The sequence below is a fragment of the Puma concolor genome, chromosome B2 (assembly GCF_028749965.1).
Source record: "Puma concolor isolate L17-30 chromosome B2, mPumCon1.1.hap2, whole genome shotgun sequence".
Lineage (NCBI taxonomy): Eukaryota > Metazoa > Chordata > Mammalia > Carnivora > Felidae > Puma > Puma concolor.
In genome coordinates this window covers 33,225,524-33,245,547 of record NC_141671.1, presented here as the reverse complement: position 1 = coordinate 33,245,547, position 20,024 = coordinate 33,225,524, and the positions used below count along the sequence as shown (strand labels likewise).

At 43.9% G+C, this 20,024-nt stretch overlaps 2 long non-coding RNA genes and 1 pseudogene across 10 annotated transcripts in view; 1 reads left to right on the top strand and 2 right to left on the bottom strand.

Annotated features, from left to right (window-relative positions):
• Positions 1–7,738: 7,738 nt before the first annotated feature.
• On the bottom strand, positions 7,739–9,683 carry LOC112862851 (acyl carrier protein, mitochondrial pseudogene; annotated as a pseudogene).
• A 1,421-nt stretch (positions 9,684–11,104) lies between these two features.
• Positions 11,105–13,285, bottom strand: LOC147580882 (uncharacterized). The gene is made up of 2 exons (XR_015251160.1): positions 13,183–13,285; positions 11,105–11,710 (listed from the first exon to the last, which is right to left on the bottom strand). It is a non-coding gene; the product is annotated as an uncharacterized LOC147580882 (long non-coding RNA).
• LOC112862539 (uncharacterized) overlaps positions 12,847–20,024 on the top strand; it is a 57,652-nt gene continuing 50,474 nt past the window's right edge. For all 9 annotated transcript variants that reach the window (XR_015251155.1, XR_015251153.1, XR_015251150.1 and 6 more), the window contains exons 1-3: positions 12,847–12,988; positions 13,195–13,321; positions 18,955–19,066. This is a non-coding gene — a long non-coding RNA (uncharacterized LOC112862539). The remainder of the gene's footprint in view (positions 12,989–13,194; positions 13,322–18,954; positions 19,067–20,024) is intronic.

Here is a 20,024-nt window from a genome sequence, read left to right as displayed (position 1 = left end):
ATGGAGATAACATGAACTTTATTTGACTTTCAGTAAATACAGCAGCATAAAAGTTTTATATTTAATGTGGATAACTCTAAAGATATGTCTAATTAAACTAACAACCTCAAGTTAGCTTTAATAACAGATATTTTCCCAGATCACATGAACTTGAAAAACATTTGGGTTAGTTGTTTGGTTGGCTGGTTGGTTGGTTTTGTTTTGTTTTTGAGAGAGAGAGAGAGAGAGGGCACAAGTGAGCGAGGGGCAGAGTGAGAGAGGGAGAGAGACAGAGAAGCAGGGCTCATCCAAAGTGGGGCATGAGCTCACCTGAAGTGGGGCTCAAACTCATGAACCGTGAGATCATGACCTGAGTGAAAGTCAGATGCTTAGGGGTGCCTGGGTGGCTCAGTTGGTTAAGCATCCCACTTCAGCTCAGGTCATGATCTCACTGCTCTGAGTTTGAGCTCCACATTGGGCTCTGTGCTGACAGCTCAGAGCCTGGAGCCTGCTTTGGATTCTGTGCTTCTCTCTCTCTCTCTGCTCCTCCCCCACTCACTCTCTGTCTCTCAAAAACAAATAAACATTAAAAACAAAATCTTAAAAAAAAAAAAAATGCTTAACCAACTGATCCACCCAGGTGCCCTGGGTTACCTTCTATCTTTCTGAGTCTTAGAATGCCTAATTCTTACAAGCACTTGTCTTTAAACCAACTAAATAGAGCTCTTTTACGAATTAATTTTAGCAATACCATTCAGAGGTAGAGAAAATATCTCACATTTACAACATATAGGAACACACAGAGATACATAACCAAGACGCAAACAGAATCTTACAGTCTTTGCTTTACTAATTTTTATGGAAAGGACATCAAAAACCCAATTTCCAAACATCTCCCTTTTACAAAACAAATCTAATTGCAAGATGGTATTATAATTCAAGGATCAATTTTCAGGCCATTTTTCTCCAGAGTCTAAAGAGTCTTATGACCAAGAAGTATTGCAAAAAAAGATAATCTTTTCCCTTTTCATAGGTTCATAACTAAACATTGCCCAGTTTTAGAGAATACAGCCCAAAGGGCTACATGTGGGAATCGAATTCTCATTTCCCATCTTCCAATGAGAACATGGCTGGTTTTGGGGTGCCTGGGTAGCTCAGTCAGTTGAGCATCCAGCTGTCAATTCTGGCTCAGGTCATGATCCCAGGGTGGTGGGAGGAAGCTTCACACTGGGCTCCTTGCCAAGCGTGAAGCCTGCTTAAGATTCGCTCTCTCTCTCTCTCTCTCTCTCTCTCTCTGCCCCTCTTCCCTGCTCATGCACTGTCTCTAAAACAAAAAATAATATAAAAATATTTTTAAAAAAGAAAAAGGGGCACCTGCATAGCTCAGTCAGTTGAGTGTCAGACTCTTGATTTCGGCTCAGGTCATGATCCCAGGGCCATGGGATCCAGCCCCAAATCAGGCTCTGCGTTGAGCATGGAGCCTGCTTAAGATTTGCGCTCTCTCTCTCTCTCTAAAAAAAAAACAAAAACAAAAACAAAAACAAAACAAAAGAAAAGAACATGGCCAGTTTTATTTAAAGATACCAAAAGCTGCAGCAACAAACAAACCAAATGAAGCCCAGAGAACCTTTGAGAGTGCTAGCTCCTCCCTAAAAGTCAGAACTCCACAGGCTGAACCAAATGGCTTCCTAGTCAAACTTTTATTAATCAGGCAAGAAAAAAAAAGGCTAAGAGAGCCAAACCAAAACCCTCTATTTGGAGGCCACCAAATAGGAAGAAGAAATAAGAATCTAAGAGAGTCTAACAGTTGCACTTATGAGTCCCATTACCCCTTTGGTTACTGGTTTCAATACTATCTTTTGACCATTCCTCACTCTCAAGGGAATTGGGATGAGAACCGCTCTAGCTACTTCTTGCTAAAATGGGGCAGAGATCAGGGTTAGAAGAAGGAAACCTTTTGCATTTATTTGAAATATCCCTTAGTTTCAGGTTGAAATCCAACATTCTGCATTACCAAAATGTTTGTACTTTGGTTAAGAGTTCTTGTACAACATGTTATACCATAGTTTATGATTAAGTAGCAAAGAAGAATTAGAAATATGGATAATCTGGAGTGCCCAGGTGACTCGGTCGGTTAAGCGTCTTTTTTTGTCTTTTTTTTTAAACATTTATTTATTTTTGAGAGACAGAGATAGAGCATGAGCAGGGGAGGAGCAGAGAAGTAGGCTCCAGGCTCTGAGCCGTGAGCACAGAACCCGATGCAGAGCTCAAACCCACGAACCGCGAGATCATGACCTGAGCCAAAGTCGGATGCTTAACGGACTGAGCCACCCAGGCGCCCCTGTTTTTTGTTTTTTTTTAATATTTACTTATTTTTATTTTTATTTTTTATTGTCAAATTGGCTAACATACAGCAGGTAAAGTGTGATCTTGGTTTTGGGGATAGAGTCCTATGGAATATTTATTTATTTTGAGAGAGAAAGAGAGATAGGGAGTGAGAAGGGGATGGGCAGAGAGAAAATCCCAAGCAAGCTCTGCACTGTCAGCACAGAGCCCAAAGGGGAGCTCGAACCCACAAATCATGAGATCATGATCTGAGCTGAAACCAAGAGTCAGACACTTAACCAACTGAGCCACCCAGGTGCCCCTAGTGTCCAACTCTTAATCTCAGGGTCATGAGTTCAAGTTCTGAGTTGAGCTCCATGCTTGGTGTGGAGCCTACTTAAAAATAAAAAAAAACAAAAACAATAAAAATAAATATGGATAATCCACATCTGAGTAATCCTTGTAAAACTGATCTAATTCCTTGGGAGTTCTGCGAAAATAACCCTGAAAAACAGTCAAAATCTGAGTCTAGGGCTTTAGGGGAGATTTGTTGTAGCCAAGTAACTTGCCCTATTTTGTTAAGATGAACTTCAATTTCCATGGAGGTATTAATACATGTGCAGCATGATGAATTAGCCACCATATAAACACCTTCTGTTTTGTTAAAATATAATCTAAAGCAATTCTGTTATCTAAGATTAATGTTGCCAAAGGGTCTAAGGCTTCTTATTGGGCTGGTGTGGCTTGGACAGTTTCATTTGATACGATTCCTAAAGTTATTGAAACGTTTCCAATCATATGTTCATGCAAGGCCACTCCCCGCCATAGCAATAAGGTTCTCTCGAACAAGTACTGAATTACATCTTCCTGATTTGGGGGAGGATAATCAGAATATCTTGTGGCTTCTCTTTTTCACCTATAGAACAATTTGAGAGAACTGGTCCAATGACTGACTTCATTGGAATTATATATGGAATAAGAGGTGACCGAAAGTCCTAAAAGACATACCTCCCATGCTCCAGCCATTCAACCATTATCCCCAGGGGAGACCGTGATACACACACACACACACACACACACACACACACACACACACACACACACACAAATAACCTGGGGATACACATAGCACTCCTGTTAATTTATGGGAGTCAGGACTTTCATTTTTGCAGGGTCACTGAAGGTATTGTTTGAAATAAGAAGTATGGTTAAGGTTAGTGTAACTGGTAAGAGGGCATTCGGGGAGAAATGGCAGGGGGGGGCATATTGCCAAGTTCTTTCTGTTCTCAGTATTGTATAGAGAAGAGTAGAAAAAGATGAGTAACTATTGTGAAAACAGCGTATTTCCCAAAAGTCTCTGGAAGGTGGTGAAAGGAAAAAGTTTCAATTAATTTTACAAGAGGTGAATAATTGTTCTGGTTATATTTTAAGCATAAGTGGAACTGCAAGCTTCTTGTGGTGAGTTCCAGTCATTGAATGTGAGATACTCATGCTTTGGGATAGGTAAGAAGAAACAAGGCATGGGAGCAGTGAGGGAGCCAGGCCTGATTAACCTGACTCTATAAGCTAATGGAGTGTGTTGATTTAGATGTATTAAAAAATTAATGACCAGAGCAAGATTGGTTATAGGCATTACTACTGGGTTGCTATGGTCATGTACTGAGTGGGACTTAGGGCAACATATCGAGCAGTGAAAAAGATTGCCAACCTTGGCCAACGTTTGAAAAATCCTAATCATGGAACTGTTGTTTCAAGCTTAAGAGGCTGTGAACAATAGAAAGATGGAAGGGAAAAAGGAATAACATTCATAACATATAAGCTATTAGCAGGTCACAGGCTATTTGTTCCTTATTGATTGGTTTCTCAGACCAGTTCTTCTAAGCAGCAATTTCAGGTCTGTCAGAAGCTTGCTGGTAGTAAGGTTCTCCTCTATGTTCTCCTTGCTGGCAGAGTGTGGGGGACCTGTGGATTCCTGTGGAACCAGTTCAATGGGAGTGTGGGAATCTGCAGCTGAATTTCCCTTCAGTTTCACTGAAGAATGGGTGGTCAACGCCACCCCCTAAGGTCCCGTCCATTGAGGATGGAGCTGGTCCTTCGGGTGCTTGCTCTCCCAGGTTTTTAACAACCCCACGTCTCCAGGGGTGGTATAAGGGCACATCTGTGGGATACATCGAACTGCTGGAAGTAAATCTGTACAGCAGTTAGAGTATTTCCTAAAGCTGGGACATACCTGATAGTACCCAATTGCTTAATGTGAGCAACATCAGGAACTCCTAAGCCATGAAAAGAGTGTAGAAAGGGTCTTCCATGTAACATTCCATAGTGGCTTAAATCATGCCTACTTCTAGGGGCCACTCTTACCCAAAGTAGGGCAACTGACAAGACTTTTTCCCAAGTTAAGATGGTTTCTTGGCAGACCTCTGATAAAGTCTTTTAAAATGTGTGGTTTATTTTTTCTGTTTTCCCAGTCTATTGGGGTCTCTAGGAAACACGTAATTTCCATCGAAAGCCTAAGGCATTGGACACTGCTTGTGTGACTTTTGCCACAAATGCTGCTCCATTGTCACTCTGAAGTGTCAGTGGCGATCCAGACCTAGGTATGATTTTGTTTAAAAGTGTATTGACAGGGGGCACCTGGCTGGCTCAGCCAGCCATACATGCTAGCATGTGACTCTTGATCTAGGGGCATGAGTTCAAACCTCACGTTGGGTGTAGAGATTAAATAAATAAATAAATACATACTTTAAAAAAATGTGTTTTGACAACTTCTGAGGCCTTCTCTGAATGTCATGGAAAGGCCTCAACTTCTAAAGTTCAACAAATATTAGCAAATATTGAAAATTATCTGTTACTCTCTGCATAATGGTGAAGAATATCTGCTGGTCCTCTCCAGGTTCATTGCCTCTAAGTTGTATGTTTGTATGTATGTATGTAATTTATTTATTTATTTTTAATGTTAATTTGTTTTTAAAAGAGAGAGACAGAGTATGAGCTGGGGAAGGGGCAGTGAGAGGGAGACACAGAATCTGAAGCAGGCTCCAGGCTCTGAGCTGTCAGCACAGAGCCTGACATGGGGCTCGAACTCACGGACTGCGAGATTATGACCTGAGCTGAAGTCGGACACTCTACCAACTGAGCCACCCAGGTGCCCCAAAATATATATGTATTTAAAGTAATGTCCACCCAACAAACTCACAATCCCAAGATCAAGACTGGGATGCTCTACTGACTGAGCCAGCCAGCACCCCCAAGTTTTATATCTTTTAGAACTGGTGGGGCCCAGTCCTAGGAGTGTCCTTAGCACAAAACTTCACATTTCTAGTCTATCTTTTGGATAATTATCTGGAGTTTGGGGCCCACAATTTACCTTTGGATCCACTAAAGAGCAGCATCTCATCCATGATGGGTGCTTTGGTGAATATAACTATTTCTTCCATAATATGTTCTGGAATAAGGAATATTCCTTTTTCATTATATTTCCAGCTGACTTTCATGCCAGCATTTTGCCCAAACCCCCATTCCCTAGCTTTTCTTAGGTCTTACAAGGAATATTTTGGTTGGTATTTAGTTAAGTCTATGTCTGCCACTAAAGGCATCATAGAGGGTTTGGAGTCCTCATATGGGCTACCAGGTTGGTGGCCTGATCAGCCTGATTATTTCCTTGAGCTATATAATTACTTGGCTTCTGATGCCCTGGACAATGAACTACTGCTCGTTCTTTCAGTTTCATTACTGCAATTATTAAGTTTAGAACTTTTTGGGTGTGTCTAATTTCTTTATTTCCTATAGTTAACAATCCTTTTTCTTTCAGTAAGGTATCATGTGCATGAATCACTGAGAAATTTAGAATCAGTATGTATAGTTACCCTTTTTCCTTTACCTAAATGAAGGGCCCTTGTTAGGGCAATGAGTTCCGCCTTTTTTTTTTTTAAGAAACTTTTTTTTTTTTTTTTTTATAAATTTTTTTTTTCAACGTTTATTTATTTTTGGGACAGAGAGAGACAGAGCATGAACGGGTGAGGGGCAGAGAGAGAGGGAGACACAGAATCGGAAACAGGCTCCAGGCTCTGAGCCATCAGCCCAGAGCCCGACGCGGGGCTCGAACTCACGGACCGCGAGATCGTGACCTGGCTGAAGTCGGACGCTTAACCGACTGCGCCACCCAGGCGCCCCAAGAAACTTTTTTTTAAGTCTATTTATTTATTTTGGGAGGGGCAGAGAGAGGCGGGAGAGAGAGAGGTTCTTAAGAGAGTATATAGATTGGGTAGCACTGAGTGGATATATTCCACAGTCTGGTTCATGGCCCTTTAATCTTGCACAAAGTGAACAGTTTTGGATGCCTGATTTTTGTAGAAGCAAAATAGGTGAATTGTATGGGGATTAGCAAGGGCTGATGAGGCCAAATTCCAAGAAGGCACAGAGAATGGGCTGAACGCCCCCTTTTGGCTTGTTCCTTTGATAGGTACTGAAGTTCAGAATCTTTACCCCATCACAAAATTTAACATACACAAGTGTCACTGATTTTGCTTGCCCCAGCTTCCCATCCATCCAAACATCTGATTCTTATCTTTTGGATAACTTCTTCAGGCAGCTCTTATAGGACTTCTCCACCTTGATGTGGTACCTCTGCTTGAAAGGCACAAGCTTGCTCTGGTGGTACTTTTACATCAATGTGCAGGTGCTAAAGTAGATTCAGCATTCAATTTAGTTAATAGGTTTCATCCCAGTAAAAGGATGGGACATTCAGGCATATACAAAAAGCTACGTTTAAGGTGAGTTTGCCCCATTTGACAGGCTAGTGGTTGTAAGAAGGTTTAGTAAGATACTCGCGTTATAGCCATGGCTTGATTTGGTAGCAGAGAGAGCCAGGAGTTCAGTACTGAATATGTGGCCCCACTATCAATCAACAAGTCTGTAAGTTTGTTTTTCTACCTCCATTGTTACCCAGGGTTCCTCATGGGAAATGATGACAGGTTTCCAAGTTTCAAAGGAAGCCCTGGGCCCCTTCTTTCTTGGTCACCAGCCAATTCAGGCATCTGACAGGTGGTTTGTTGCTCTGTCTCTTCAAGATACCTTGTGAGCTTGGGGCATTCCTCTTTCCAATGGCCCTCTTCTTTGCAATAGGCACACTGTTGAAGCCCCAAATTGGGGCATCCTTTAGGGTCCAAGGAACTCAAATTTCTTCTCTGGGGTAGACCTCGACCTGTTCCGTGGTCCTCAGTCTGGTCTTGGCTTCCCTTGAATTAGGGCAACAGCCAGCAAGGTAGCCTGCTATTTCATTTTCTAATGCTCTTTTCTTTCTTGCACTTGGTCTCTGCTGTTAAAAACTTTAAAGCAACCTCAACCAATTGTGACACAGATATTCCTAATGCATCTCCAGCCTTTGGAGTTTCTTTTGAATGGCTGGGGCATTTTGCCCAAAAAACATCATGTTGAATGTTTTCAAAAATTCTTTTTTTTTTTTTTTTGGTTTTATAGATTTATTTTCAAAGGGCAAAACAGTCAATTTAAATACAAGTCTAAACAGAATTGCTCTGTCAAAGGCAGCAATAATGCCAAAACGCGTTCTCACTTCCAGACACTTGCCAGCATCTTCTGAGTCTTCTCTCAGTGAAAAAATGGGGTCTGATATTTTATTCATAAACATCCTTCTCATCTGCAATGTAATCTACGATTTCTTGTGGACACATTAACTTCTCAGCATCTGTATCAGGGATTTCAAACCCAAATTCGTTCTCCATGGCCATGATAATCTCCACTTGGTCCAAACTGTCTAAGGCCAGGTCTTTCATAAAGTGGGAATTTACCGAGAGCTTTTCAGGGTCGATCTTGTCATAGAGTTTCAGATGTAAAGAACACGGTCCTCAATTTCCCTCTAGTGTCAAAGTGGGCGCATCACTATACTGGCGGCACAACTGTGTTATTGGAACCTGTGTGAGCACTGAGGCAGGGCATCAAGGCAGGACGCGGAAACCTAGGCCTCCCCTGGGCCCCCGCGGGTACAGGGTGTTGCTGAGCGGCCGGACTGCGGCCAGCATGGGGACCCGGGGCAGCGGCACAAAGGCCACAGGCAGTCGGCGGACACAAGTGGAAAGGACACAGCCACCATGGCTATGCTGACCCAGGGTCTCAAAAATTCTTTCAAGAAAGTCTGAAGGGTCCTCATTCCATTTATGCTTTCTTCCTTTTTTTTTTTTTAATTTATTTATTTTGAGAGAGAGAGAGAGAGAGAGAGAAAGAATGAACTGGGGAGGGGCAGACAGAGAGAGAGAGAGAGAGAGAGAGAGAAAGGGAGGGAGAGAGAATTCTAAGTAGGTTGTGGGTTGTCAGCACAGAGCCCGACACAGGGCTTGATCCTACGATTGTGAGATCATAACCTGAGCCAAAATTAGGAGTTGGATGCTTAACTGACTGAGCCACCCAGGCACCCCTCTTTTTTTTTTTTTTTTTTTTAAGATTTTACTTTTAAGTAATCTCTACACCCAACGTGGGGCTTGAACTCCCCACGAGATCAAGAGTCACATGCTCCACCGACTGAGCCAGCCAGGTGCCCCCACTTTCTTATACTGTACAAAAACAACTCAAAATGGATTGAAGACCTAAATGTGACACCTGAAACCATAAGACATGAAGAAAACAGAGGCAGTAATTTCTTTGACGTCAGACATAGAAACATTTTTCTAGATATGTTTTCCTCGGGCAAGGGAAACAAAAGTAAAATTAAACTATTGGGACTACAGCAAAATTAAAAAAAACTTTTGCACAGAGTAGGGACCCCTTTTCTTAATCCACCTAAAATATCACCGTGATAGTGTTCAAGCTTACCTCAGTCTCCACCTTGATGTTCCAGTTGGGATCCACAGTAGGAGTGGGCAGTATGGCATTAGCTCTTAGGAAGTTATTAGAGTTTTAGCATGTAGCCAGTTAACTTCTTCCCTAGCCTTTCCTAGCATCATGTGGCATTCCTCAGAAATGAGGGAATATTTAACAAATTTAGTACACCTGTCCAAGTGGGGTTGTGGGTGACAAAAATAGATGGGAACAGATTTTCCATCCTCTTGGGGTCATCTCTGTAAGTAGGCATGCTGTTTTTCCAATTAAACAAATTCAGGGGTGCCTGGGTAGCTCAGTCAGTTAAGTGTCCGACACTTGATTTCAGCTCAGGTCATCATCTCATGGTTCGTGAGTTCGAGCCCTGTGTCGGGCTCTGTGCTGAAAGCTCGGAGCCTCCTTGGGATTCTCTGTTTCCCTTTCTCTCTGTCCCTCTCTTTGTGCTCTCCCTCTCTCTCTCTCTTTCTCAAAACAAATAAAGAAACATTAAAAACAATTTCAAGTGAAGAGTGGACCCAAATCATTCCTATAGGTTATCCCCACCGCATCTAAGCCTCCAATTGGGACTTGCCTTAGCAGATTTTGTCTTCCCTGGGAACGAGTGCCTCCCTGAACAAATTGAGTCAGGGTATGAGAAGGGGAGACCATTCCTACCTGTTGACCCCCTAAGGCTGAGGGTCCTGGTTTAGGGCCCTGTAGGGGCTCAGGCTGTTGGGACTGGGGCTGCTGAGAAGGGACAGTAGCTCCAGTGCCCCCATAGGGTGGAAGAGCTGTACAGGAGTTTAATTAAAGTAATCAATAAATCATCCTCCTCTCCCTGGTGAGGATCAGGCAACACAGTCTTTTTATTGTCACTGGTTTGTTGGAGTAGAATTTTACATCTTCTCTGAGCTGGCTTATTTTGATACAAAAGCAAAAAAAAGACTTACCTTTCCTTTTACAAAGCAAATCTAATTGCAAGATGGTATTACACTTTGGGGATCCATTAATTGGCTATTTTTTTTTCCAGAGTCTAATGAATATTGTGGCCAAGCATTGTTGCAAAAGATCATCTTTTTCCTTTTCATAGATTCATAACTAAACATTGTCCAATTTTGGAGAATATAGCCCAAAGGGCTGCATGCAGGGATCAAATTGTCATTTCTTATTTTCCAATTAGAACACAGCCAGTTTAATGCAAAGATACCAAAAGCTGCAGCAACAAATGAGCCAAATGAAGCCAAGAGTACCTCTGTGAACAAAGGTTCTCTAGTTCCACTCTAAAAGTCAGGGCTTCACCAACTGAATCAAATGGCTTCCTAGCCTATCTTTTCTTTTCCACTTGTTTTTGTTTTTGTTTTTTTTGGGGGGGGGGAGGAGCAGAGGGAGAGAGAGAGAGAGAGAGAGAGAGAGAGAGAGAGAGAGAGAATCTTAAGCAGGCTCCACATCAAGTATAGAGCCCAACACAGGGCTCAATCTCATGACCATCTGCGAGATCATGACCTGAGCCCAAATCAAGACTTGGACACTTAACCACATTGAGCCACCCAGGCACCGACCCCCGCCCCCCCCCCCCCCCCAGTCAACCTTTTCTTAATCAAGCAACAAAAAAAAGGCTATGAGAGCCAAACTAAAACCCCTTATTTGGAGGCCACCAAATGGGAGGAAGAAATAAGAATTTAGTCACTTGTACTGAGGTTACTCACCAAAGAGATATCTGTCCATACTGAAACCAAAAGCTGTTTCCTTTGCCACAAGAGTTAAATTAAGCACCTGAAGGTCAGTGGAGCTGAAGTGGGGTGGGGCCCCCAGAGTAAGGTCTCTAGGACAAAGAGCCTAGGCAGCTGCTTAGACTCACCACCAGACTCCCATTAATAGCTGGGGCCACTGAACCAAGGTCAAAGAGTTCCTGGCTGGCTCACCAAATTTGTGACCAAACCCAGGTTCGTAGGACCAATGTGCAGCAGAGCCAATCAACTGAGACATCAAGTATGCAGCAAGGAAAGGGTTTATTCAGGATGAGCTGGAGCTTGTAACTCTTGATCTTAGGATCGTGTGTTCCAGCCCCTGGTTAGGCATCCAGCTTACTTGAAAAAAAAGAAGGAGGAGTTGGAGGAGGAGGGGGAGGGAAGAAGGAGGAGAAGAAGGAGAAGGAGGAGGAGGAGGAGGAGGAAGAGAGGAAGAAGAAGAAAAGAAAAGAAAAGAAAAGAAAAGAAAAGAAAAGAAAAGAAAAGAGGAAACCAAAGGAGAAGGGAGGGCAATCCTCAAATTCCTCTTCTCAAAGGGGGAGAGTCAGGGATATTTAAAGGTAAATGAAAAAGGATCTGGGTATAGGGAAAAGGAGCTACATGATTTCAAAATCAGTTAAAGGTAATTATTAAGTAAGGGAAGGATTGAAGTGATTTCATTGGCTGTACCTTCACATATCTTCTGTATGCCTCTTCTATGATCAGAGAATGGCCTCCTTGGTATGATTCGAGGGTGGGGTTTTAGACCCTTCTGTATCAAATATTCATCCGTCAGACACAGGTGCATGCTCAAAGAGAAGGCTGGCTGTCTTAACCGGTTCTGGCTGGTTTCTACTGAAACCTTGATTCTGCAAAATAAGGAAACCAACATTTTCTTATTGTTAGGCCAGGCAAGAATGTTATCTCTAGAAACAGGGAAGCAGGCTGCATTCTGAGAATAAACAGATTTGAGTAGAAAGTCACCTTTGCATTTATTGGTCCCCTTAATCCTTTGGTAAGATTTGCTGTTAGCTTTCTAACAACCAGCTCAACTCAAATTCAAAACTCCCTGGGTCCATAGGCCAAAACTAACCCGTTGCTCTATTCTTGATACCAAGATCATAAAAATGTCCTCCTTTGAGTGATTATAGAGAGGGACTGTGTAACAAGAGCACCGTCCCTGGGGTGAAAACGGTAACAAGCTTCACAGCACTTCCCTAAGGACCGGCTGAGACCCACTTCGGTGGTGCTATTCAGTGGAAGGCTGGTATTCCTGGGCTCAGTGTGGGTGATTTGATACAGAATGAATAAATAAGCGATGATAATCCAGTCAACGTAGTATTACAACGGGTATCACAGTGTGGGAAGGAGGGGCGAGCGCTTAACGTGACAAAATCAAGTAGGAAAATTGGAGATGACAAAAACACAAAAATATTAAACTATATGTAGAAAATTATAGGAGTAAAAGTCTCTAAAATGGTAACAGTGGTCATTTCCTTATATTAGGGGTGACACTGCCTTTTTTTTTTTTTTCCTCTTTAGTGGTCCACTAGGAAATACAATGGGGAAAAGCAGTTTTAAAGATGATTCGCAGGGCGGCTGGGTGCCTCAGTCCCTTAAGCGGCCAACTTCGCCCCAGGTAATGGTCTCACGGTTTCTGGGTCGGAGCCCTGCATCTGGTTCTGTGCTGACAACTCCAGAGACCGGAGCCTGGAGCCCGCTTTGGCTTCCGTGTCTCCCTCTCCCTCTCTCTCTCAAAAATAAATAAACATCGAAAAATAAATAAATAAATAAAAAGTTAAAAAAAAAAAAAGATGATTCGCGTGAAACGTGAAGAGTGAGGGGACCAAGCCTCGCAGAATCGCCGAGGCCCGGGTCGCCATGTTTCCGGTCCAACCCGGGACCGGCGCTCCCCAAGCGAGCTACGGAGCGGCCCACCGAGACGCAAGGTCCTCCGCGCAGCCTAGAGAGGGCACGAAGTTGCCTAGGGGCGGGGCCCGAGGCTCAGGCGGACGCGTGGTGGGCTGGGCGCGCGGAGTTTTGCTGCTCTACTGAGTGTGGGGCGGAAGCTTGTTGCTGAGGGCGGAAGCTTGTTGCTGAGGGCGGATGGCGTGTACTTTACTTTTCTGTTATCCCCAGCGCCTAAGGTGAGTCGGTGCAGGTCCCGAGCCCCCTCGCGGGGGTCCACTTCGGCATTGTCTCTCCCCCTGCCCCTGCCCAACTCTCGGTGCCCCCCTACCGCGTCTTCTCCGCGCGTCTCTCCCCCGCTCCTCAAGTTCCCAGCCCTGCTTCTCCTTCGAGGAGCAGGTGCTGGGATGACCCCGGACCATAGTGCACAAACCTCCTGTTGCAGGGGCCGGTGACCTTCGATGATGTGGACGTGGGCTTCGGAAACGAAGAGTGGAATCGCCTGGACTGCACCCAGAAGGCTCTTTACACGGACTGATGCTGAAGAATTAAGGGAAACACCAGCGCGCTGAGTAAGGACTTTCCTGTGACCCGACTGGTCTGACTGGAAGGCTTAACTGCAGTTTTCTCACTAACTGTGGCTCCGTCTTTCTCCACATTTCCCCGCTCGTGTGTGGTGGAACGCTTCAGGGTCTGGGGAGCCTCCAGAGCTTCAGACCTTCCGAATAGCTGAGCTCAAACTTCTTCTGTTTTTGGTTTTTGTTTTAGTCAATATTTATTTATTTCTAATTTATAGTATTTATGTTTATGCCCGACGAAAGGCTTGGAATTTGCGTGTGACTTGGCTTGAAATGTCCCTTATTGGTATGCCAAGCCCTCTTTTGATGCAAGTGTTGTTGGATGGAGCTGTACAGGTCCTAATTCCCAGTGTTTTTGACAGAGAGAGCCTTGACGTGCTGCTGGGCCTTGAGGCAAGAGATTCCTTTTTCTTTCTGTCTTTTCTTTTCTCTCCTCTCTCTCTCTCTTTCTTTTCTTGTCTTAAGTAAAATCTACCCCCCCATGTGGGGCTGAAACTCCGGACCCCAAGATTCATTAACAATGCGCAGTTTTCTAAGTGTTCTCAGTTCTTGCCTTTCTCCTGCCTGGAGTTCTGTGTAAGCATTCCCACAGCAGGATCTTAGGCCTGGGACTGACTGGTAGGTATCTAGGGTGAATGCCCACTGCCACTGTCATCTTTCCATCCCAGACACACAAAAAGGAATTGCCCACTGGGCCCATCCACACCTCAGAGTAGGTTCTGTCTGTCGGAGAGAGCATATTCCTCCAGCTTCCCCCAAATATGTGAAATGAGTCTAGTTCCTTTTGTCATTATAATCCTGTATCAGAATGATTTAATTATATTAAATGGGGGGGGGGCATTAAGGTGGAAGACTCCAATCTGGAGTTTGCCAGCCCCCCATATTTTGTAGTTCAAAAAGGAGGCCCCCAGTATAAGTGTTGGAGAAAGTATGTATGAATGGGATGGAGTTGAAATCCACCCTTGATAATGAAAGTGTGGTAGGAAAGAGATTCCCAGGGGTGCCTGGATGGCTCAGTTGGTTAAGCATCTGACTTTGGCTCAAGTCATGATCTCACAGCTTGTGAGTTCAAGCCCCGCATTGGGCTCTCTGCTTTCAGTGTAGAGCCTGCTTCAGATCCTCTGTCCCCTCTCTCTCTGCCCTTCCCCCAAGCTTTCTCTCTCTCAAAAATTAAAATATTAAAAAGAAAAGAAAAGGGGCGCCTGGGTGGTGAAGTCGGTTAAGCGTCCGACTTCAGCCAGGTCACGATCTCGCCGTCCGTGAGTTCGAGCCCCGCGTCAGGCTCTGGGCTGATGGCTCAGAGCCTGGAGCCTGTTTCCGATTCTGTGTCTCCCTCTCTCTCTGCCCCTCCCCCGTTCATGCTCTGTCTCTCTCTGTCTCAAAAAAATAAATAAACGTTGAAAAAAAAAATTTTAAAAAAGAAAAAGGGATTCCCAGAATATCACCTAAAAAGGAAAACCAGAAACACAGACCAGGCTTTAACTGCCGGTTCTCCGTATTTCTGTGGTTTTTAGCAGAAAAACCTTTATCTAAGCTTTTTTTTTAGGTTAGAGTGGACAGCAAGATAGTGGAAAGCTGGAAAGTCTACAGTTGGTCATGAGAAGAGAGGAAAGAAGGAATCAAATGGAATATCTAGAGCCAGTGGGAAGGAGCCAAGAGGCAGGAACAGAGGAGGACAGTTAGCTTGACTGCAGCCATGAAATTAGAGGGCTCATCAGCAGAGAATTGCCCTGATATCCTGATACCTTAACATGCTGACTCTTTTCCCTTGCCTGTGAATAGGATTTTCAGTCTATAAAACTGAAGTGATAAGCCATTTGGAAAGTGGGGAGGTGTTGTGTATCTGGGCTGGGTAAAGAACCATAGTGTGGTGAGTGCAGGAAGGCCTTAGGAGCCCCTGTCCTGCTCTGCCTGCAACTTGTACCTGTTACATAGTAATTCTAAAGGCTTTTGAATTCTTTTGTTAAGAATATAGATTCATTCTAGTAAGTTCTCTCCTGGTTTATTTTATTTTTTTAATTTAATTTTTTTCTAAATTTTTTTTTAAGAGAGAGAGGGAACGAGAGTGGGAGAGGGACAGAGAGATAGGGAGACAGAGGTTCCGAAGCAGTCTCTGCCCTGTCAGTACAGAGCCTGATGTGGGTCTCCAACTCAGGAACCAACTCATGAACTGTGAGATCATGACCTGAGCTGAAGTTTAACGTTTAACTAACTGAACCACCCAGGCACCCCCTTATTTTATTTAATTAATTAATTTATTTATTTATTTTTAAATTTAATTTTATTTTGTCTTACTTTATCTTGCTTATTTATTTTTGGTTTATTTTACTATTACCAATGTTATGCAGCCTTTTCTCCCAGGTCTGAACTCTGGTTCAGAGGTACTGTGAAGGAAGGCTTAAGGTGGATTCCTTTCCACCTTCCTCAGTTCCCCGTGGACTTAGGATTTCTAAGTGAGCAGAGTGTAGTAACATTTGCAGGTGTTTTTTTTTTTTTTTCCTATGTTATTAATTAATCATTTTTTTATTTTTTAAGTAATCTCTATACCCAAAGCGGGGCTCGAACTCGCAACCCCGAGATCAAGAGTCACATGCTCTTCTGACTGAGCTGGCCGGGCACCCCTAGCATTTACAGTTTTTATGTGTCCTATTTAGAATCTGCATCTTCATGTTTGCTTGGAAATGGAGCTGAGTAGAGAACAGGACTTTGGATCTGGATCCCCTCAAATTCTCAGAACCCTCATGTTCAAATAAGTTCCAGTCTGAATCCAGTTGCCCCTCTTCTGAGGTTGGACTGAGAAAAGGTGTCTGGGTGATGGGCAATGGGACCTCCAACCCTGCTTTCTCCCCTCTGTCCCCTTAGTGAAATCATAGGGACCTCTCATCCCAGGGAATAGGAAGAGGACTGGAAAGTTATGCTGACAGGACAGACCATTTTGCCTCTAGAAGATGAAGACCTTTCCTAGTTGCTTGGAGGGCCGGGAGCCCATTCCTGTTCTACTCTCCTGGTTGCTGAGTGAGTGAGCCCTGGCCCTAGTATAGGATTGATGTACTCCCTCCGATCCAGACAGCTGGGGTCACTCCTCTTAGAGATTTGCTAAGGGCAAAAAGAGTAACTTCAACCACCAGACATTTAAGTAGTTGGAGGTTTATTGCTGATAAAATTAATTCAAACATTTGATTGTCAAATTCTATTTGAAAATGAAATCCAATAAGGGATGCCTGAGTGGCTCAGTCAGTTAGGTGTTCCACTCGATTTCAGCTCAGGTCGTGATCTCATGGTTTGTCCGTGCTGAGCATGGAGACTGCTTGAGATTCTCTCCCTTTCTCTTTCTTTCTGCCTCTCCCCAGCTCATCCGCTCTCTCTCAAAATAAACAAACATTAAAAAAAAAAAAACCAAAACACCGAAATCCAATAAAGCCATTGTTGTTCATTTTTATTTCCATGCTCTTATGAGTAGAGAAGGTTGCTAATAATGATCCTCTCCTGATTTAGGAATGAAAAATCACACACTTTGTGGTCATGAGTGAGCCAAAAAACCTAGCATATCTATTTAAATAGTGCTACCAAGACTACAAATTAAGTAAGTCCGTCAGAATTATAGACTTTAAAAGTTAAAGACTACTTTCCCAGGATGTGGTAGCAATCTCTGAAGTCCAAGAGTCTTGAAGGACTCCTTAAAAACAACCTTAACAAGAACACTTTTGTGACATTGAATAGTACGTGCTTTTCTGCAGCTGTAGGAGAACAGAGAAATATTTTTTCCTTTGATCTAGCTGAGACTTTTTTCACCAGTAGGTGGGAAGGTCTGTAGTTTCAAAGCCAGACTTGGAATTCTGTTAATTAGTAAAGGAGGAGGGAAAGCAAACTTGAGAAGCTAAAAATTCACAACGTAGAAAGGAAAAGAGCTGAATAGGATAATTATCAAACAGACTATGGGAATGTAATGTAGTCCTGTTTTCCAGTAGAATCTGGAAGATAGTTGTTAGGTAGAACGCACATGAAGTACAAGTCCTAGCTGGTCTCAACCATGGACATGGTCTTGGGACTGTAATCATGGTCTCCTGTCACTACTGCACTGGTGGCTTCTGAGCCAGTGGCCGACCTATAACCCCTAGAGGAAAAGGGAACAGGGTGGCTGGTGGGACAGCTCCTGACCCTGCTGTGTTCATGTGGAGCTGCTGCTCAGAGTAGTCCTCTTAGTCTCTCCTCCCTGAGGCTGATGTGGTGTCAGGGATCTAGGGAGGGACCAGTAACTGAGAGATCAACTAATCACTACTGCCTTCTGAAATGCTTTTCAGTATATCAACTCTGGGACCCAGGGTCCTCATTCTGGCTGTAGAGACTCTTGGCTTTCAATCCAAGCATTCCAGAAAGGCAGATCCCAAACCTCTGTGGGTAGTAAACCCTTTAAATAAGTCTACTGGGTTATTTACTAGTACACAGTGGTTTGAAGAGAGTGGAGCCACCTGGGTGGCTCAGGGTTAAGCATCTGACTTGGGCTTGGGTCATGATCTTGTGGTTCGTGAATTTGAGCCCCATCTCTGTGCTGACAGCTCATCCTGGAGCCTGCTTTGGATTCTGTGTCTCCCTCTCTCTCTCTGCCCCTCCCCAGCTCGCCCTCTATCTGTCTCTCTCTCAAAAATAAATGAACATTAAAAAAAAAAAAGTAGATAGTTTTCAAGTGAAGAGCTGGAATTTACCCTAGGCCTTAGGGAACACTGATTTTAATTGGGTAGCCATATGTCCCAATTTGTTTGAGACAATTCTAGTCAAGACCCAATGTCCTGCTCCAATTTTTTTTTTTTTAATGTTTATTTATTTGAAGAGAGAGAGCACGCGAGCAATGAAGGGGCAGGAGAGAGGGAAAGAGAGAAGCTCTGTCAGTGCAGAGCCCAACACAGTGCTTGATCTCACAAACTATAAAATCATGATCTGAGCTGAAGTCAATAGTCGACTGAGCCACCCAGGTGCCAGCCCTCTTCCCCCTCCTGCTTTTTTAACAGAGAAAGAACACCAGCAGGGGAGAGGGGCAGAGGGAGAGAGAGTGAGTCTTAAGCAGGCTTTACTCTCAGCATGGAGCCTGACATGGATCCCAAGAACTGAGTCAAAATCAAGTCAACTGACTGAGCTACCCAGGCGCCCTCTGGTGTAATTATTATTTTTAAAGTATATTTATTATTCTTGAGAGAGAGAGTACATCAGACAGGGAGGGGCACAGAGAGAGAGAGAGAGGGAGGCACAATCCAAAGCAGGCCCTGAGCTGTCAGCCCAGAATCCCACGCAGGGCTCAAATCCACAAACCGTGAGATCATGACCTGACCTTAAGTTGGACGCTTAACCGACTGAGCTACCCAGGCACCCCTCTGGTGGAATTATTAATAGCATTCCTTTCCAGTCTCAGAAGTAAGAAGTATCCCCATTGTGACAATAAATCGTATGGTCCCTGAAATTCTAGGACAGATTACATTTGGTCCAGTATTAGTTCCTACTCTCTGAATTCCCTCCCTGGTCATTTGGACTGGAAGCAGTCAGACTAACTTACCTACGGGACCCCTCAACTGTGTAACCCTGGAATCCCTTTCTTTTTCTTTTTTTAAGATTTTTTTTTTTTTTTTTTTTTAAAGGAATCTCTCTACACCCAGCGTGGACCTCTCAAAATTTCAAGATCAGAGTTGCACGCGCCACCAACTGAGCCAGCCAGACGCCCCCAACCCTGGAATCCCTTTCTTACCACAGGTTGGTCATGCAGTTGGTTTCCATCATTGATAACAGCAACTGACACGTGAGCATAGAAACTGTTCATTGTTGAGGTGCCTGGCTGGTAGAGCATGTGACTTGATTTTGGGTTCAGGAGTTCAAGCCCTGTGTTGTGCATGGAGCCTACTTAAACAAACAAACCTGTTCATTGCTGGTGTTTTAACAACATCCTACCTGAGGGAACACTGACAAATAACTTGAAACCCAGTTGTGAACACCCTGAAGAAAGAGGAGCATTGACTGGGATGGCCTGTACAACAACCTGTAAATTCCTATCACTTTAAATTGGTCTTTTCTGTGGATACTTTAATGCACAAATCAGGGCAGCTACAGGGTAGATGGGGGCTGTTAGGCCAGTGCAGGCTATTTATTTATTATTTAAAAATTAATTTTAGGGGCGCCTGGGTGGCACAGTCGGTTAAGCGTCTGACTTCAGCCAGGTCACGATCTCGCGGTCCGTGAGTTCGAGCCCCGCATCGGGCTCTGGGCTGATGGCTCAGAGCCTGGAGCCTGTTTCACATTCTGTGTCTCCCTCTCTCTCTGCCCCTCCCCCGTTCATGCTCTGTCTCTCTCTGTCCCAAAAATAAATAAACGTTGAAAAAAAAAAAAAAATTAATTTTAGGGGCGCCTGGGTGGCGCAGTCGGTTAAGCGTCCGACTTCAGCCAGGTCACGATCTCGCGGTCCGTGAGTTCGAGCCCCGCGTCGGGCTCTGGGCTGATGGCTCAGAGCCTAGAGCCTGTTTCCGATTCTGTGTCTCTCTCTCTCTCTGCCCCTCCCCCGTTCATGCTCTGTCTCTCTCTGTCCCAAAAATAAATAAACGTTGAAAAAAAAAAATTAAAAAAAAAAAAATTAATTTTAAGTTTATTTCTTTTGAGGGAGAGAAAGAACATGGGAGTGGGGAGAGGCAGAGAGAATCCCAAGGGGCTCCATGTGAGG